This window comes from Cavia porcellus, unplaced genomic scaffold (assembly GCF_034190915.1).
Source record: "Cavia porcellus strain 051 isolate PalLab524CR breed Dunkin Hartley unplaced genomic scaffold, mCavPor4.1 scaffold_6, whole genome shotgun sequence".
Taxonomy (NCBI): Eukaryota; Metazoa; Chordata; class Mammalia; order Rodentia; family Caviidae; genus Cavia; species Cavia porcellus.
The window spans coordinates 60,615,569-60,634,675 of NW_026947489.1; positions in this window are offsets into that span (position 1 = coordinate 60,615,569).

Below are 19,107 nucleotides of genomic sequence, written 5' to 3' on the forward strand. Positions count from 1 at the left end.
AGAGAGGTCACTGGGCACATGGGGAAATGGAGGCAAGCACTCTGACTCTGAGCGCATCACCCAGAGTCCCAGGGATGAAGGTCCAGATCCTCAGTGGTGCCTAGAGTCAGTGCAGTGGGACTTTGTTGAATGAGGAAAATTTGGCCTGGCTGAAGGCCTCACCTCCTCCAGAAGCTGTTGTCCCCTATACTGCTGTTCCAGAGAGAAAAAGACGGGGCCTGGTGGGCAGCCGCCTTCCCCTACTGCTCTCTGCTCTTCCTACATGGGCCAGTCCACCCAGACTACCATCTCCACCCTAGCACCCCAGCCCACCCATATCCCATATCCCCTGTGTTCCAGGATGCCTGACTCTGTGAGGTCACTGAAATCACCAGGGACAGCAGCAGCAGGGACTGTCAGGTCATTGGGACCTTCTAGGCCACATTCTTCAAAAGTTTCCCCAGCATCTGTGCCTTTGAGAAGCACTTGGGTGACCTTCCTGTGAATGCAATTTGAGAACCACTGTGAAGAAGGCCAAATGAAGAAGGTGGAGGACCGGATACCACGGGCCTGTCACCGAAACTATGTGAGACTGTGTGAGACACTGAGTTCCAACTGCCTCCCTGCAGCTCATCCCAGGGAGGCCCTGCATCTCCACCTGCTCCTTTTAGCACGAACAAAGCCCAAATAACCAGGTTTGGGAGTGCACCTTCCTGTCCCCACAACGCACACTGCTGAGCCTTCTTGCTGGTGTTGCTCTCTTCTCCCTTTCTCAGAGGATGGCAGGGAGCTGATGTCATGCACAGGGATGCTTTAATCTATGTGGTGGCACGTGGATGGCATCCTGAAGCTGGTAATGGATGTCAAGTGACTTACAAAACTGAGTGATGTCATAGGCCCAATAAATCGTCCAGGGCCCATGATGTGACTGTGGGAGTTGCATGCAGGGTCCCTGTCTCTGTTGTTCACCACCCTGTCCCACAGCACAGCTCATGAGCAAGAACTGCCATATCCACCTAACCATCCCCAGGCACCGTAGGCCTGTTCCTTCATTTTGTCCACCTTGTTGAACTGAGTTGAGAGGATCCCAACGGGCCATCTCTGCATCTTCCAGCCCCATCTGCCTGCAGTGGTTTCCTCTGGCTTCCCAGTTTCCCATATAAGTGGGTGTGTCAGCCTTACCTCTATGACTCCCATCCTTGGCATCTTAGCTTTGACAGTAGATTGTGGTGCCTGCGGCATTGTGTGGGCAGAGTCCATCCTCAGTGGCCTCCCTCTGGCCTGGGCAGAAACCCGGCTCTGTCTCACTCACACATGGCATGCTTCTGTGATGTCAGATGGCGAATATTCCTCGTGTGTTAAAGCCCCTTTGAGTTCTCCTCAGTGACTAGTAGGGGTGTCTGCAGCTTCCAGCCTGGCTCCCTGTGGAGCTGAGGACAGTGTGGATGTGTCCGCTAGGCACAGGCAGTGTACTTTGCCCAGGCTGAGTGGGACTGTGGTGCCTCTTCAGCCCTACGGTGGCTCCGTTCTGAGGGTGGCGCTGGGTCTCACGGTCATGTGTATTTGTTCAGGCATATTTTGATAGATGAGTGAGTGGCAGAGTTATAAATAGAAAACTGTGGTACTTTTTCCTTTAACCAACCCAAAACAGTTAGGAGAATTCCCTTAAACTTTCCAGAAGTATCCAAAACAAGACAGCAAATCTCTGGGGGCCAAGTACAGCTTTTAGAGAGGTTTAGTCGCCCAGGAAGCCAATCTAGAACAGTGTGTGAGAGCGGCACTGATGGGAGAAGGATCTGAGATCAACCTGTGCCTGCTAAGTCCCAACAAGACCAGGGACTCAAATCTCTATCCTTGAGATCAAAGCAGCGTGTCTGTTTGAAGAACCCAGATGATTCAGGGAGAGGGATCAGAATTATTTGGCTTTCATTAACTGGATCTGGCCAGAGGATGTTAAGAAGCCCCAAGAATTTTCAAAGAATGTATCCCAACAAGGTACCTATTTGTCCTTGAGAGCCACCGGTTCTAAAACAAGCGGTGCCCTAAATCCCTTCCTATGGGACTGGGACTGTCTCTTGAAAGTGTTTGTCATGCATTTGAGGCCAAAGAGCAAAAACAAACAGAGCCATATTAATTCTCAGAGGGAGATGAAAGGCTGTGCCCTCCCTCCCAGCTCATTCTGAAGTTAACACCTTCAGGAAGGGGCTTAGAGAGTCCTGATCTCTAAGAAAGGAGCCAGGCCTGTCATTACCAACTTGTGTTTACAGGGAAGCTGCCCAGATCCAACCAAGCCTCTCTAAACATGGCAGGCTGCTGCGGAGTTCCCAGCAGCACGTACAGGAGACCACTTTCCAGTGCTGCTCCACGCCATCGTGGCATCTGTGTAGGGTGCCAGGAGCCAGCTCTCCCATGGGGCAACAGCCTCATCGTGGCCTGTGTGCATTGCGTGGTGTAGACGCTCCTAGATGTTAACCTCAGGGAGTCATAGGCCAATTCCATGCACAGGGTCCATGCTGTGGTAGAAAAATCAAGGTGACCTTGTCACTGGGTGGGTAGGCAACATGTTCACCCTCTAACAGAACCACCAGGAGGCTCCAGGGACCCTCTCCTGAGCAAGGCCTTGCCTCCTGCTGTACCTGGGCTCCAAAGAGGGGCAGCTTCCTGTGTGCCTGCTGAGAACCATGAGCTGAGCTGGCCTGGGACTCCACAAAACATACAGGGCTTTGCACAAAAGAAAGCAGGAGGAGAACATGGAAGCATCATGGGGTGTGGGCAGTGAATTTATGAATAGCTTGCCCAGCTGCGCAAAAGAGAAGACTCAATGACTTTCATGGGACAGCTAGCTTTAAGACAAAACTTACTGGCTTGCAAGATATGTGATGGGCATATTCTCAGGGGTAGTTCTGATTGACTAGAATGTCATGTTACAGAGTCAGCATAAGCAACCTGTAACTTTCCTGGGACGCTGAAGTAGGAAGGTCGTAAGCTCAAATCCCAGGGATTTATCGACTGTCTCAGAAAATGAGAAGAGCTCGGAATGTAAATCAGTGTGAAGGCCTGGGTTCCATCACGGCATCACTCACACACACACACAAGCGTGCGCGCGCCAAAATGCCTGGCTACCATGGATGTTTGCGAGCCACTGGTAGGTTCCAGGTTCAGAATGAAGTCGGTTGGTGCTGCAAAGCATCCCTACCCCTTCGCATGGCCTGTAAGTAGCCTTCTCATGCTAAGCACAGAGAAATGATGGACAGCCAGGAGCTGTCCACTGGCTCCTCTGCTCAAAAACAGCAATCAGATTTGAGCCCAAAAGGGGTTTCAAAGAGTCAAAGGCTGGATCTGAGAAGGACATCCCTTGGACGAGGTAGGAGAAAAACAAAAGAAAAAACAAACCAGGAAACAGAATATCTCTCTCCTCCAGGCACAGTGCCTGGGAGGAGCTGGCTCTGATTCTGTGCTGTGGAAGTCAGAGGCTGCACACGCCATGTCACCAAGCCCTGTCCCCTGCCCAGCCACCACCCATCTGGAGCTCTTAGCCATCTCTGAGTTCCTCCTTTCTCTGCTCTCTGCCAGAACCTGGCAAGGACTCGCGACACCCACATCCACATCTCATGGGCCTCTGCTGCCTGACGTGGGAATTTGTCTTCAAAGAAGAGAGAGCCGTGTGGGGGACAGGTTCGCCTCTGTGCTCTGCCTCACCTGCACCCAGCCTGCCAGAATCTCCATAATTAGTGTTTTCCAGGGGAGAGACTCATTGCTCCCATTGTATTTACTGAATTATTTGCCCTTGTAAAGAAAAATGATTGTTTTTATTTACCTGATCATCTGAATATCGCCCATTGTCTATTTCGCTATTCAAAACTCCAATGCATTAATGTCTTATGACAGTGAATTAACAACCTATGTATATTCATAATTTTATCAAATAATTGTTTACCAGGATTATTCCTGTCTGTAATTGTTTCTGCGTTTTCCCCTGTGAACCCTGGAAGGCAGGGAAATGCACAACATCAGTGATCCCCAAGATGAAAGTGAAATATCGTTGGGAGACTTCACACCATGCGGGAAGATGCCACTTAATTCGTCTCCCCGCTGATCCCTGGGATTTAAGGCTATGCTCAGCACTGGAGACCAGCATGATCAGCTGTGGGAAGCTTCTTTCTGAGGTTTGGGCCTTGGAGGTCAGGAGGGAGAATTTCCTTGAGTTCTTGGGCCTCTAGGGCCTGGAAAGGGGTACAAAATGCCCCAGAGGAACACGTTGGGGATGAACAAGTCCTAGGACAGTCATGTCCTTGAGCTTTTTGGACCAGTGTGTTATCTCTAGGAATAAGAAACAGAAAAATCAGCTTCTGCTCTGGACCAAGGGGAGAGTAAGCAAGGCAAGCCCAGGCTAGGGTGGAAATAAATATCTGCCCTTGATGGTCACTGGGCTTGGTGCCTAGCGAGGCTGAGCGGCTATGGGAAGCAGAGGACCTTCTCCCAGCTCAGGGGCAAGCTGACCAGCAGAGGATTCTTGGTGATTAACTGAGCCACTCTTGGGCTGCTCCCACTCTTAGACACAGAAGAGCCCAGGTGAAGCTGGTTGTCCCTGAAAGGGGTACCTCTGGGGAGCACGTGGGGAGGGTTCTCCTGCTCACGTGCTAAATTTCATTCCAGCCCTTCCATATCCTGCTGGGGTCTCCACTCACCCACATTCATCTCCTCATGGAGCTCAGGGTAACTGTGTTTTTAGAAGCAAACAAATATATTCTTTTCTAAAGCTTGACCTACAGAAAGGACTTCATCTGCAGAAACAGTAGAAACACAGAAAACATGATAGACAGAAAACACGTAAATCAGTGAATAGCATGACTAACTCAGGGGACATTTAGGTCACCAACCATAACCCATCTGCAGGGCTCATCACTGGCCAGGCATGGGGCTACTGTTCCTCCATGTCAGGGGCCTGAGCCTTTCCTGGCCTGGGCACCATGCTAACCAGTGCTGCTCTTCCAGCTCCTACCCTGTCCTGCCAGGGCATTAAACATAGAGCAGGAGGGGCTGGGGATTTAGCTCAGTGGCTTAAGCGCCTGCCTTACAAGCAGGCGGTCGTGAGTTCGATCCCTGGTACCGATAAAAAAAAAAAAAAAAAAGACAGAGATCAACATAGAGCAGGACACTCTTCCTCCACAGTAGGACACACACACAAGTCACCTGCATGCAGCTGGACCTAGAATATGTTTTAAACTGCCTCCAAACTTTAAAATATACACAGATTAAAACTAATGGAAAGCCACAGGAGTTCTAAAAGGAAAAAAGGGGACAGTTGACAGGGGCTTCCAGAGGCACCAATAATAGGTTTGGGTGACTTTGGGGAATCACAGCAAGCAGGGAACGTTCTGTTTACAGACCCTGCTTAGAAATGCAGGGAAAGAGTTCTGACAGGGAAAGAAGGTAATCTGAACTGACAGACCAGGTAGTTACCGTACACGACTCATTCTCTGGGAAACTCACTCAGAGTTGAATTCCACAGGGATTGGGATTATTTACACAAATGTGGGCTGCCCTGGGTACGGACCCGCTGATCCAGTGCTTTAGCTCAAATTTAAGTTATGCCTAAATTCTCAAAGGCCCTTAATGATGGCTGCTTTGGTGAAAAATGAAAAACATAAAATAATTTTCACTCCAATCATCCGTTACATCAAACTACGAAATTGTATACAAGCAGATAACGGGCATGGGCGGGCAACGTGATCTGGTCCATTCGTCCATTTCTGGTGGTCAGTCTAAGACTTCTCTCCCTTAACAAATGAGGAGAGGAGTCTTTGTTGCTTAACACTTGGCTTTGTCACTCTTCATATCGAGTCTTAGTTTTTTCCTTAGCTCTCATTTCCAAAGTGCAAAGTGAGTGTTTCAGTTAAGGTAGAAGCACAGAGACCCTGAGGGCCTGAGGACTTTTGGGGTGACTGGTACAAGAACTGTGCTGCTTTCTGCCCCCCTGAATACTGCACCTCACTCACTGCCCCAACCCGGCCTCTACATGGCCCAGAACACATATAAAGAATGATCACAAACTACAGACAATTTTAAATTAGAACAATTTGTTAGATTAAAAGCCAGAGCAGCGTGAAACCCTTTCGAGGACTCCCCCTCACTTTGCTCACTTGTCCCATCACGCTTGCCACTTACTGATGCAGCTACGGCACTGTGTGATTTCTGCCTCTTCCCCAAAGTCAAAGTGGCCATGAGGGATCTGAATTTTAAATCAATTCAGGGCATGAGGAAGCTAGGATGGCACAACTGAAGGCACTCAGGACAGAGGAGTTCCAGAACCACTTCCGAAAGTGGCATGAATGATGGATAAAATGTGTTTGCCACGAGGGGAACAGTTTTGAGGGAACTTGTGGCAATCTGACTTTTGCCAACATTAATTTTTATAAACAGAGAGATCCAAAATGTTTAGTACAGGGAAGCAGTGGGACCACTGATGAGAGCCAGCCAGGTGCAAACACATCTTTATGACAAAAGCAACTTGCAAAATCCAGGACCAAAACATACAATATATATTTATTGAATCATTGAATGAGTGAATACATTAGAGTGGAATGACTGGCTGACCACAGGAGACCTGTGGACAGATATCTGGGCAATCCCTGGAGCCCCAGGATTAGGAGTGTTGACATCATCCAAGTTGTGAAAGGGAGTAATCTGCATACACACACAGTATCTCTCTTTTTATCCAAGTCCGGGTAAAAGGATGCCAGGGCTGATCCTTGGTTCTCAACCTTATCAACTGTCAGTTATGGCTCTGATTTCTTCCACTGAGCCTAGGGAATATCTGGTAAAGAAGTTTCAGGGTCATGGAAGGACAGACTGCAGAGAAAGAAGAAGGTGACACTAAGGAAGTTTGCAACAAACTTCAGAGATCTTAGTTTTCAGTGTTACCACCTTCCCACTTAATGTTCTTGGGTATGTTCTACCCCGCCCAGACATATGTGGGTCAGGAAATAAGTTGCCTGTTTCTTTTGAGGACAAGAAGGCACATGCAGAACTTGCTTTAGATGCAGTGTAGGGAGAGATGGTCAGAATACCTCCATAGGAGCATAAAAGGAGAGAGAGAGAGAGAGAGAGAGAGAGAGAGAGAGAGAGAGAGAGAGAGAGAGGATATTTAATTAGGTTTATTCCCATGCAAATCAGTTTCCAAATTTCTTTGTAGAAGCTGGTCTATGATTCAGCTAGTTCAGCTAGTTGTAGGAGTTAGGTTTCTATGAAATTCAACAGCAAGAAAACAATGGAAGTCAACCTTTGATATTGTGCACTGATTACTTTTCATTTCTCTCAGTGAACTTAACTTTACCCAACATGTGCTACCAGCATAACATTAGCAGTGCCAGGCTCCTCTCAAGTGTTTTTAAGGGTTCCCTATCCCATAGCCAGACATGGTGACACACACTTAACAATCACAGCACTTTGAGAGGTTGAAGCAAGAAGATTGAAAGTTTGAATTTCATCTGGGCAATTTAGCAAGACCCTGTCTCAAAATAAAACTAAGCAGGGCCAAGAATGCACTCAGTGTGAAGGCCTGGTGGTGTGGTCCTTATGGTATGCTTTCCCAATCCGTCTCCTTCAGGTCAAAGCCATCTGCAGTTTCTTTAGTTGAGAACAAACTTTTCTATTTAGTTTTGTTGCCCCCAGTAATTAGAGAAGTATCAGAGACAGGACACTCCACATGAGTGTGAACACACAGACAACTACAGTACCTTATTGTCTAAGAAGTCAAAGTTTGATCACAAATTCTTTCCCTGATGAAGGGGAAGAGGATGAATTATGCAGACCCTGGCAGACTTTCCCAGTTCTTTGGTTTTGCTTCAGGCCAGCTTTTGAGCCCCTGGGCATGGGCCTGATGTTCTCAGAAGTTGTTCTTTCCAGGTCCCCACCAAGGGTGTCACTGTGTGAGATCCCACTGTGGGCTTAGTGGACAAGGCATCTCTGCTGTCCTTGGACCTCCTGGAAAGGAGTCACATCTCTGTCCAGAGACACAGACTCCTGTCCTCCAATCCCTCAGGCTTCTCCTCCTTGACAAGACTCCATGAAGGGTGTGGAGAACTGGACTTGCAAGAGGAAGGCTGGACATAATGGGACCACTGTATCTGGGGACGCCCTCCACACATGCCTCCCTCCGCCCCACACCCTTCCCCTCCTCCCCACAGCCTTGTCTTGGTGACATGAGCCACATGCAAGGAAGGAGTCTCTTCTATCTCATGCTTAAATTTGCTCAGGGGTTTTCTTCTTGGCTCTGCAGTTATGAGCTGTCATTTCCTGAGAGCTTAGTATCCCAGAGAGGGATTTTCTTCCAAGGTGCACAAATTTCAGCTCAGGGTCTCCACTAGGCCATGCAAGTGATTAAGGTGAACTGGGGTGAATTCACATTCTGAGAAAAAGACAGACAGGAGTCTTGTCTCAAAACAGAAGTGAGAAAGAAACACAGAAGATGAATGAGAAGCTATCCTATCACCCGACTGGGTGTGGTCCTGGGGTCACCACCTGGGTTCAGTTGCTGGGCTCCTAGATCCTGCTGCTCAAGGCTCTGAGGAATTTCTCTGTTTATTCCCAGACTTCAGGCCTGGCTTGGTATCCTCGGAATCCTGGATCGGGGCCTCTGACCCCTGCTTCTCTATCTGTCGTCTGACCCAGGGCATTGCTCCTGTAGCCCAGGGACAGGAGAGAGAGGGGCCTCACATACCCAGCCTACTTCAGACTCTGGAACTCCTTAACCCTGCCCAGACTTTCCACACCTGTGCTCACAGAAGCTGACCCTGGGCCTTCACCCCTTGTCTCCCCAAGCCTACCCCATAGAGCCCTGTGTTCTAAATGACCCTATTGTCCCTGCAGCCATTTCCTCCTCTCTCCACTCATGAACTTCAGAAAGGCTTTGAGAAGTCTGAGACCCCATAAATGTGGATGAAGGAATGGACTGGAGACCTTGTCAAATACCTGACATTTTATCTCTTTAAAAACGTCTTTAACAACTCGTTGCTATGACATCCAGGTGATGCATGAGAGAGCCGAGGAACAGAGGCTATGGATGAGTGATTGATAGAGGAAGGCTTAGGGGACAATACTGCTGCAGCCTGGAGATGTTTGTCACATGCCCAAGTGCCTAAGAGAACTGGATGCAGAAGGAGACGAGGCTTTGGGGTAGACTTGGGGATCTGTGCTCCTCTGAGATACAGCTGCCTCGGGACTGGGGTGCACCCTGGGGGAGAAACAGAGGTTTCTTCTGTCGGGATCACAGTAGGGAGGCTGGAGGCCAGGGGGACACGGTCCAGTTCACAGCCGTGGTGACAAGAGTTCCATCTGATGGTGATGGGTATTGATTTTTTCTTTCTCTTCTTGGCCTGTGATGCCCTAAATCACTTCCTTTGTGCTTCCTCAAACACGTAGCCTGACTCCCACAGTGAGGACCTGAAGCTTGGGGCTCTGAGAGGCGGGGCGTCCGCACTGGGAGCATCGCCGAGGACCCAGCCAGGATGAGCAGATGGTGCAGAGACAGAACCCCCATCCTGGGCAGCTTTTTCCATAATGGAATCCACATTAAAAATGATATTATCTTGACTTTTAAAGGCCCTAATGGATGATATTTATGTCTGTGAAATATGTTCCTGACCAAAACATTCATAGAATATGAAGAATACGGCCCAGGGAGAGCCTAGCTGCAGGACAGAGGATTCTGTGTGGATAAATTTCGTTTCCAAGCAGCCAAATCAGTAAAATAGCCTTTAATACAGGACAAAAGTTGAGTTTGTCTGTTTTCCCCACAGAGCGTGGCAAGGAGCTGGGCTTTAATGTGACTTGACAGTCTTGTGATATTTTCTGCCATTCTTGTTCTTAGCAAAGTGCTCTAAAAATGTACCCATAATTTATTTATGGGACCTGTCAGTTAACTCGTGAGTAACCAGGATGTCTCAGAGGGTGTTACGACTTCCTTCGGCTCCTTTCTCTGGGAAGCACTGCTGTCTGTGCCCCGGGAACAAGGATGATAGCTTCCTGGGCCCTCCGTGCCCTATGAGAAGAATTCACAGAAAGCTTCCCTGAGCCCATGTGGACAGCTCAGCACTGGAGCAGAAGTTGAACAAGATTTTTTTAGTGGGAGCGATGATGTAATATTTATAATGAAGAAAGAATTTTAATCAAAGCTGGGTGAATAGCATCTGACCATAGGAAATCTCTAGTATTCGTGTCTTAATCATTCGAATGTTCTGTGTGCATGACTGAGCCCAGGTCACACGGACCGGGAACTGAGCACAATACAGGAGCTTTTGCTAAATGTAATGCTTTCCTTATACAGTCATCAGTATTGCCACTTACAAGTCTCTAAAAGGCCCCCTGCTTGGCTCTGGTTAGTGAAGGCCTAGCATGCTCCCTGCAGACAGGGCACAGGAGCCAGCCTTCCTGATCCTGGCTACCGTCACCACCTCACCTGGCATGGGGAGGAGGTGGCTGAAAGTGTCCTCAGCCTGCACTGCCCAGGTACATGGGACTGTGCCCAGGCATCCAGCCCTCAAGTGTATCTCTGACATAGCTTTGGTGCATGGCTAGGATTTTCATGGCTAGGCCTCAAAACTAAGTTCTCAAGCAGACTCTAGACCTGTTACTGTAGCCACGAAATGCCACACCATGGGCACTGTGTCGGCCTTGCAAGCTTCCTTTGCAGGGGCATCTTTGTCCCAGCTCCTGGCCATCACAGCCCTGCTGTCTGTCCTCAACTGAGGACTCTCTGTCCACGGTCTCCACCCACCCTGGCCCATGGTCCTTATTTTATGTGGCCCCAGGCCCTGTTTCATTTTACATCATCAGAGAAGATATTGTTTGAGACCATGGAGATCACATCTCCTCGCTCTGAGACAGGCTGTCATTGCCGTCCTTCCACTGTGTTATTAGTTACTGTGGTCCAGCTTTTACTACGCCCAGTTTGTATGTCAGGCTTTCTCATACAGCGGCAGGCCCACAGTATATGCAGAGTTCTGTATGATTCTAGGCTTCTCCTGCAGTTGTGAGACAGCATCTCATGAGGAGTGGGTGTTTACAGTCAGAGACATGGCTCAGAGAGGTGCAGGAGCTGAGAATCACATCGCATGCACCTCTGTTCACAGTTCACATAGTATTCCCCACCAGGAAGCACATACTGCCCAGGGGAAAGTGTAGTGAGAGGAAAATGGGGGAGGTGGTGTTCCACTGAATAAAGACAGAAATAAGGCCTGGGGATTAAGCTCAGTGGGGGCATAGCACCTGCCTGGCAAGCATGAGATCCTGAGTTCCATTCCCCATACCCTCCCTCCAATAAAAGACAGAAATAAGGGGCACAAAGATTCACACTTCTGCTGCTGCCGCCACGTACCTTTGAACTTCAGCACTGTCTGTCCCATTCCAGAACCTTGCCTTGATCCTGTCTGCTTCACATGCTAGCCAAAGTAGACTGAAAATCATTAATGATTTAGCATTTGCAAATCACCACTTAATGATTGGTGCTGGCTTTGGTCATAATGGACTTCGCTGGGTTTCTTTGTCTCATTATGAACCATCACTGGTTTTGGGAAGTGGCCCAGCCCTGCCCAGCCCCACACCCTATCCCCACTAAGCCTGCTGGGACAAGGCCCACAGGGACTCTGGGCTCCACCAGGCCTCATGTTGACCTCCAGTAACATTGAGGAGACTGTCACTTTGGGGCCCACACCTGGACCCAGAGGCCCAGAGTGATGCAGAAGAGGAGCGTGAGTAGCCGCTTCGGCCTCTGTTCTCTGGCTCAGTCCCTGGTTCCCGGGGCAGTGTGGCAGAGATCTGCAGAGCTCTCCATGGCAGGGGCCTTAACAGAGCACAGGGACACTGCTGCTGGCCCAGAACTAGAGCAGGTAACTGTGCTTGGTGGCCCAGGCATGACTGGGTGTCAGGCCTGAGGGACTGGCTACAGGGTGTACCCCATATCCTCACCTCCACCTGTGGGTCCCCCTTTCCTTTTCCTCACATTCCAGGGGCACAGGGGCACAGACTCCCAGCAGAACCAGCTCTCCACACCAGCCACCGCCTCCAGCCGCAGTCTTTCCCCACAGTGCCTTGCCAAGTCGGCTGAGACCTGTCCAATTCCCATGGAGGCTCACACCATTCCTCCCACCCCATCCTGCTGGTCTGAGTCCTGTCTCCCTTCCATCAAGGCCTGCCTCAGGAAACAAGGAGTAATGCACAGCACTGGGGAGCTCACAGCCTCTTGGAGGGAGGGCCCCACTTGCATTTGGACATGGAAGTTTAGAGAGGACTGACCCACTAGATTGATACAAATCCTCTAGTGTTGACACTTGTGTCAGAACCACCCAGAGCCAGGTGCTAACACTCTAGCTACCCTGCCCCTGAGCCAGAGTCCCCTCCTCACAGGAGACTTTGCCTCGATACACTTCCTCCTCTGAATCCCCAGCACTGAGAAGAGGCTGGCTGGGCACCTGCTCCTGCCATCCAGTGTCTCTCTGGGGAAGAGAGGAAATGGTCCCTTGGGGGAGCACAGTGAGGCTGTGTTGACTCTTGAACCGGATGCTTATAAAATCAACTTTCTACTCCCAAGGTTGGTTACTGGGGTTCGAGGCTGCAAACATCCAGGAAGACAGCAAAGGCGATGGAGTCTGCTCCAAGGCAATATGACAGTGTGACAAGATGACCACAAGGGGGGCACTGGAATGAGAGGCAAGGGGTGGGGGGGCTGTCCATACCCTAAGCATGGGAGCAGAGTTGGGCCTATGAACAGCAGAGGGAAGGGAAGACACACCAATGAAGCACGTACTCAACAGAGAGTGGCTTGAATGTGACATTTGGATAGTCTCTTGGGAAAATGGGTGATACTCCCAGTTTTCTTTTTCTTTTTTTGGACATTTTGATGGTATTATGAAATTCAAATATGAAACCAGGCTATTTCGTCAGGCTGCACCACCACCTCATCAGGAGGAGAATGCCATTAGTTCACTTACTGTGGACATCGGTGCATGATCACCATTAAAGCATGTTTTGTTGACTGCAAAAGAAGAATATATATTTTCATATTATTTGTTGTACTTATTTACCGAACAAGTTTTCAATCAATTCTTTGTGGGCTGTTTACCATAGAACAGTGGTTTCTTTCTTTCTTTCTTTTCTCATTGGTACGCGTTTGTGGTACCAAATGGATCCCTTCCCTGCATGTCCTTGGTGCCTGCGCACAATGCATCTTAACCCTTTATCCACCCCCTTCACCTTTCCCACTCTCCCCTCCAGCTCTTGGTCCACTTCCCATTTTCGGAAGAGCCACCTCCTTGTTTCCTTTTAGCTGAACTTGGTGCCCACTGATTGGGAGGAGAGGATGTCTGAGTGTGCCCCCCGGCCCAGCTTGGCTCCTGTCTAGCCGGGCACCTGGGGAAAGTGTGCAGGTGTGCAGTACAGCCCAGCCCCGCCTGTGGTGTGGACACAAGAAGGAAGGAGCCGGAGATCACTGCACACCCTCGCAGCAGATCCGCACCTGGATCTTTGGAGGACCAGCACCTGCTGCCTCCTGGGCTCCTGTAGCCCCAGCACCCACACTGGCAAGCACTGCACGGCCTTTCACCTCCAGAAAGGCAGGTTCCTTGCCCTTAAAGGTCATCCTCTTGGTGTACACCTCCCAAGGGACAAACCCCAGAGCCCACTGCAGCCTGGCCTCTCTCACCGAGGTCCTACATGTGAGTGCTGCTCTCAGGACAGAGTAGCCGGGCAGATCAGAGCTTCATGCTCGGGACATCTTGGCCCTGCAAGGTGAATCCTGGAGATCAGATAGTACTTGCCTCATGGGCAATGTTAGTAAAGTCATAGACAGCTGAAAGAAAATTTCTTACATGATAATTTTTAAAACCAGCATCCCCGTACTCTTCCTCTGCCTCCCTGTCCTCCTTCTCCTCCCTCCTCCTTCCTCCTCTCTCTCTCCTCTCACCTCCTTTCTCTTTCTCCTACCATCTCCCTCTCCTATCTCCTTCTCTTCCTCAGAACTAATCTTCTTGGGCCAGCTGCAGAGTACATGAGAGCATATTTCATTTCTTTTTTAACAGTTCAATCACTGCTATGGATTGATGATATTTCAATTGATGATATATCCTGATTCTAATAGGAAATTTAAAAAGTAGACGAAAGCCTCACCGAGGAAATAGAAGTCCTTAACAGCTCACCTGGAGGCAGCTGTCTCAGCAGCTCGTGTTTCTCCTTTTCTCTCTCTGTCCAGCATAATTGCATGGAACATGGACCAGATGCACGCACAACATATTTATGTGATAAGGTACTGCATCTCTCTCGTGTCATTAAATATCCTTGTTACAATGAACATTATTGCTTAGTTTTAGAAACATATGTCTGTTTATTTAACCATGCCATTAACATAGGATGTATAGATTATTTTTATTCTTCATGTAGTACTTATTAATCTGGCTCAAGAATCATTTTATGCCTCCCTGATTATCTTCTCGCTAGAAAGTATTTAAAGTAGAATTCATGCATAAAGACACGATTGCCTTTAAAGCACTTACCATCTTGTTGAAATTGGCTTAAATATGCAACATGTTAATTTGGTATCATTTACATTTTGATAAATATTCTTAAATTTAAGCTAAGTGTTCAGAAGGCAGGGTCTTGAAGAAAATCAGTAGGGTCTGATTTTATAATTTTATCAGGATTTTTTTCTCTTTTATCTTCAAATTACAGTAACCATGCCTGGAGCCAGGGTGAGGTGTTATCTCCCCGCAGCACCTCAATATGAGCTCCCAGCCACGCTGGGGATGGCAGAAGGCTGGACCCTGCTTAGGTAGAGACAGGGAGCTCCCATGAGTGGGCCCCCATCTCCACACTGAGGGCCCTATGCTCCAGGCTTGCTCACGCATCTGTAAGAGGTGGCCCTGTGTCTGGAGAGCTCACCCAGGCCCCACAAGTCTCTGGACCCACTTCAAGTTCCTCATGGTGGCCCCTGTGTGGCTGCTGACAGTAGCAGGCCAACTGTTGTCGGTGTTATCTGTCCTTCAGCATGTCCTGTGTGAGCCCCCAGTGCAGGCACAGCCCCTCCACCCTGACCAGTTTGCACACAGAGGAGGCTTCTAGGCACATGACTCAGGCTGCCCTCCCAGACATGGGTGCCTTTGTATACTGCCCGCGTAGACTGTGAGCCAGTGAAGCTTTGTTCCAGGGTCCTTGCTCTGTCCCTGTGGAGCACAGCCAGAGGCCACCTTCCCCCAATGTGACTCTAGCCCACTGCCTCCTCTCCTCATGCTCCCTGGAGCACAGGGACCTCTTGAAGCTCCACCGTCCTCAGAGCTCCCGGATCATCCCATGCCAGTGAGGCTTGGGGACAGTGAATGACAGCAGCTGCCTTCAATGACTGTCACCCTCAGAGAAACTGGAGGAAGGTTTGGCTGTTCCCTGAGCTAATCCCCAGCCCTTTTTTAGCTTTTGTTTTGAGACGGGATCTTCTGAAGCCATTAATTTGCCCAGGTTGGGCTGAAACCTGCGATCTTCCTGCCACAGCTTCCCAGAGTGCCGGCATTACAGGTGTGTGTCGCTGTGCCCAGCTCTGGCTGTTGCTCCAAACAGTTTCCTTGTAACCTCAATTGAAGTTCTCCTGTTACTGGCCTCTACACCCCTGAGGACCCTTCCCAGTCCCTCACTTGGCTGGACTCTGACAGTAGCCACTGAAACTAATGCCGTCCCCAATTTAGTGCTGCTCTGGGGTCAGGGAAGGCCAAGGACCAGAGGAATGCTGTCCTCACTGGCCTGGGACTCCTTCCTGGCCTTTCATGCAGACAGCCTGGGGCAATAATGGGTACACAAGGAGGGGATGGAGAGAAGTGCAGACTGTCCCCACCACATGCTCTTTCCAGAGAGCACCTGGGAAAACCAATAGCTGCTGCAAGTGTGGCCAGGACAGCAGGTGGAAACAGCTCTGTGCTTCTGGGATGCACACAGGGACAGGGCAGAATGTGTTCTCCTGCTCGGGCGCTGCCTTCCTACCCTGATCTCAGTTTCTGCTCCTGCGGGAGAACCTGCACCCCCATCTCCAGAGCCAGCTTTTCAACCTCTGCCTCCATCCTGGGGCCAGGGCCCATGCAGGTTCCTGGTCCTCTGCCACAGCTCAGGCTCACACATCACCAGCACTAGGGTCAGGGAGACTTCTGGAGCTGGGCACAGAAACGTTGGGGTGTTGGGTTCTCTGCTGCAGAGAAGAGGAGAACCACTGCTCCTCCTGGGGGCCTCCCATTAATCACTATTAACAGCAAGTGGCATCAAAACAGGCATGATGTGCGCACAGGGAGTAGCTCCTCCCAGTTGAACTGTGACATTTTAATCTTGGCAGCTTCATCTGCTGGAGAAATGAGGCCAAGAAAACCTGGGCCCAGAGACATGCACATCCGTGTGTGTGTGTGTGTGTGTGTGTGTGAGAGAGAGAGAGAGAGAGAGAGAGAGAGAGAGAGAGAGAGAGAGAGAGAGAAAGAGAGAGCGCACAGTACACACACTTCTGGTGTGCATGACAACCCTGTGGCCAGCAAGCCCAGAGTTCCAATGCAGAGAGAAGGCTGCTGTGGAAACTAGGACAGGCCCCAGACAGGCGGTTTGGATGGCTCCCTCCTGGTAAGGCTACTCCCAGGGCTGCATAAGAGTACATTTTACATTACACCCAAAGGCACAGATCAGGCAATCAAAAACACACAATTGTGCCTACACTTAGAAAGTGTTGTATTAGAAGCCACTTTTCCATTAAACCCATCAAAATCCTGGCCCTGGTTTTGCACACACTCATCCCATTATTCTTGGCACTTTCTGTAACAGCTCTGGAAGTTCTTTTCCTGAGTGTCTTTAAGAGGTGTGATCAAAAATAGTGACTGCTGCTGCCAAGCTCCATCCAATTGAAAAGCAGGCTCATAAAAGCATGATGCCATGTCTTCACCCAGTTTATTCACTGAATCTGGCTTTGTGTAACTTGTGGCTCTTCCCCAAAGTCAAAATGACCATAAAAGGTAAAAATTTTGAATCGATCCAGGACATGGAGGCAGCCAGGGAAGTTCAGGTCTTCAGAGCTGCTGCAGAAGTGGCCGGGCTGATGGGAACAGTACGTTCAAAGTGAGGGGAGGTCTCGAGGGGGATCCATGGCAATGTGCCTTCCACCCTAATAATTTTTTAAATGTGAACGGTTGCTGTACTTTTCAGTCATGCCTTGTGAACTCTGGCAGCCGAACACTCTTTCCACACAGATGTTTTAGAGGAGGGTAGGATGGGAAGGACCCTGGCAGGAGCAGGGAACACTGAGTGTGTGAAAGAGTTCCTGTCCTGACTGTGGAGTTCTTCCGGCAGCTCAGTCTTTCTGGCACACACAGAGGCCACGGTCAGGTATCTGCAAACTACTTGAGGTGCTGGACCCGTACTTCTGAGATTGTGCGGTCCGAGGAAATGCCTGGATTGATCATTCTCCCTTCTTTCATGTTGGTATTGACTTCGGCCTAAAAATGACAGGTTTCAAGGCTGTCATTAGTCTACACAGCAAACAGATTATATGTTGGTATAATAAATGTTTTACCTTTAATTTTTGTTTTAGTATCTTATAAAGGGTATCAAACAAGTTGAACCTATTTATTAAGGCTTTCCTCTGAAAGATGCCTTGGTTGCAAAAGAAAACCTTTCTTCCTTATCAGAACAAGCATGGCTCACACAGTTCAGGCAGGGCATGGGGCTTGAGCGGCTGACCTCCCACCAGTGCCCGGCCCTTTGGGATGCCTGCCGTGCATTGTTCCTGTTACCTGTGCTTCCCCAAACACTGCTTCTCCTTGCCTGCAAGAGCCTGCCTGTCAGGAAAACGCCTGCTGGGCACAGTCAGATCCCACAATCCCTCCAGATTTCCAGGTTGGAGTCCAAGGACTCCAAAGGACTGAATGTGCGGAGGTCTGTACAGAGGGGACTAAGGGAAAATGGGGTCACTGAGGCCTCTGATCAAACCACACTGATCAAGACCCAGACACACCTAGAGGGACAGCCATGGGGGGACCCAGGAGAGAGGACTCAGGAGGAGCTGGCCTAGGAGCCCCTGGCCTCGGGCTTCCAGACCCCAGGACTGCACAGGAGAGATCTCTGTCGTCTGAACCTGTCCTGTCTGTAGGATTTGGTCAAGGTAGACCCTCTGCTCATCCCAGAAAGCAGCTGCCCCTGCTCAATGATATGGACCGGTAGTATCTTGGGGCAGAGGCTTCCTGTCTCCAGCCATGAGAGGCCGTATCTTGCACATACTTGGTGCTGGGGTGTCACTGTGTTGCCAGGGTGGACACACTCCACCTCTCATCTGCAGCCGTGCTAGCACCGCCTCACTGCCCAGACTCACATGTGTCCCCTAACCTGCCTGGCTGGCCCTAAGTCATTCCTGTGGCCAGGGCCCGTCTTGATCTGCAGGACTCAGTGTTGACATGGGGCACAGAGGGAGGATACAATGTTGTCACCCCACTATGTGCTTCTTTTCTTCAAATATGAAGAGAACTTGGGGCCCTGTTGAGGAGGGCAAACCTTTCTGATGGTGCACAACCTGAGAATGAGCAGTAAAGAAGCCAGACCCAGGCCTGTGAAAGGGCAGCAGTGACCTTGGGAACTATGAGGCCCAGGTGTGCTTACCCCATGAGGGAGTGACCCTGGGGCCAGGCTCATCTGCAGGAGGGTGGTAACCAACTGCTACTGACTTTCCAGGCCAGGGTGAGGCGGTGCAGAAACCTAGCCAAGGGTGCCTTGATGATGTCACTACAGATCGCTGACAGCCAGCGACTCCTTCTTGGTGAGTGTCACAGAACGTGGCCAGGACCTTTGCAGCCAGGGAACAGATGACACTGACACTGCCATTTCACTTTTGGTGAGACCTTGGGTCCTTCCCAGCCGCCTTGTGCTAGGGTGCTCCACTGAGGGCAACAGTGATGGGTACAGTCCCAGCAGCTTCGCCATAGACCAGGATACATCTGCCTTCCGTGTCTTCACGGTGTGTGCAGGGGCAGGGTGCTTGCTGTTCCATGAGCAACCTGGTTAGTCTGGGGGGCAGTCATTGAGGGGGGGTGCCCTGCTGCACACTGAGACAGGATGGCACAGGCTGGCAAC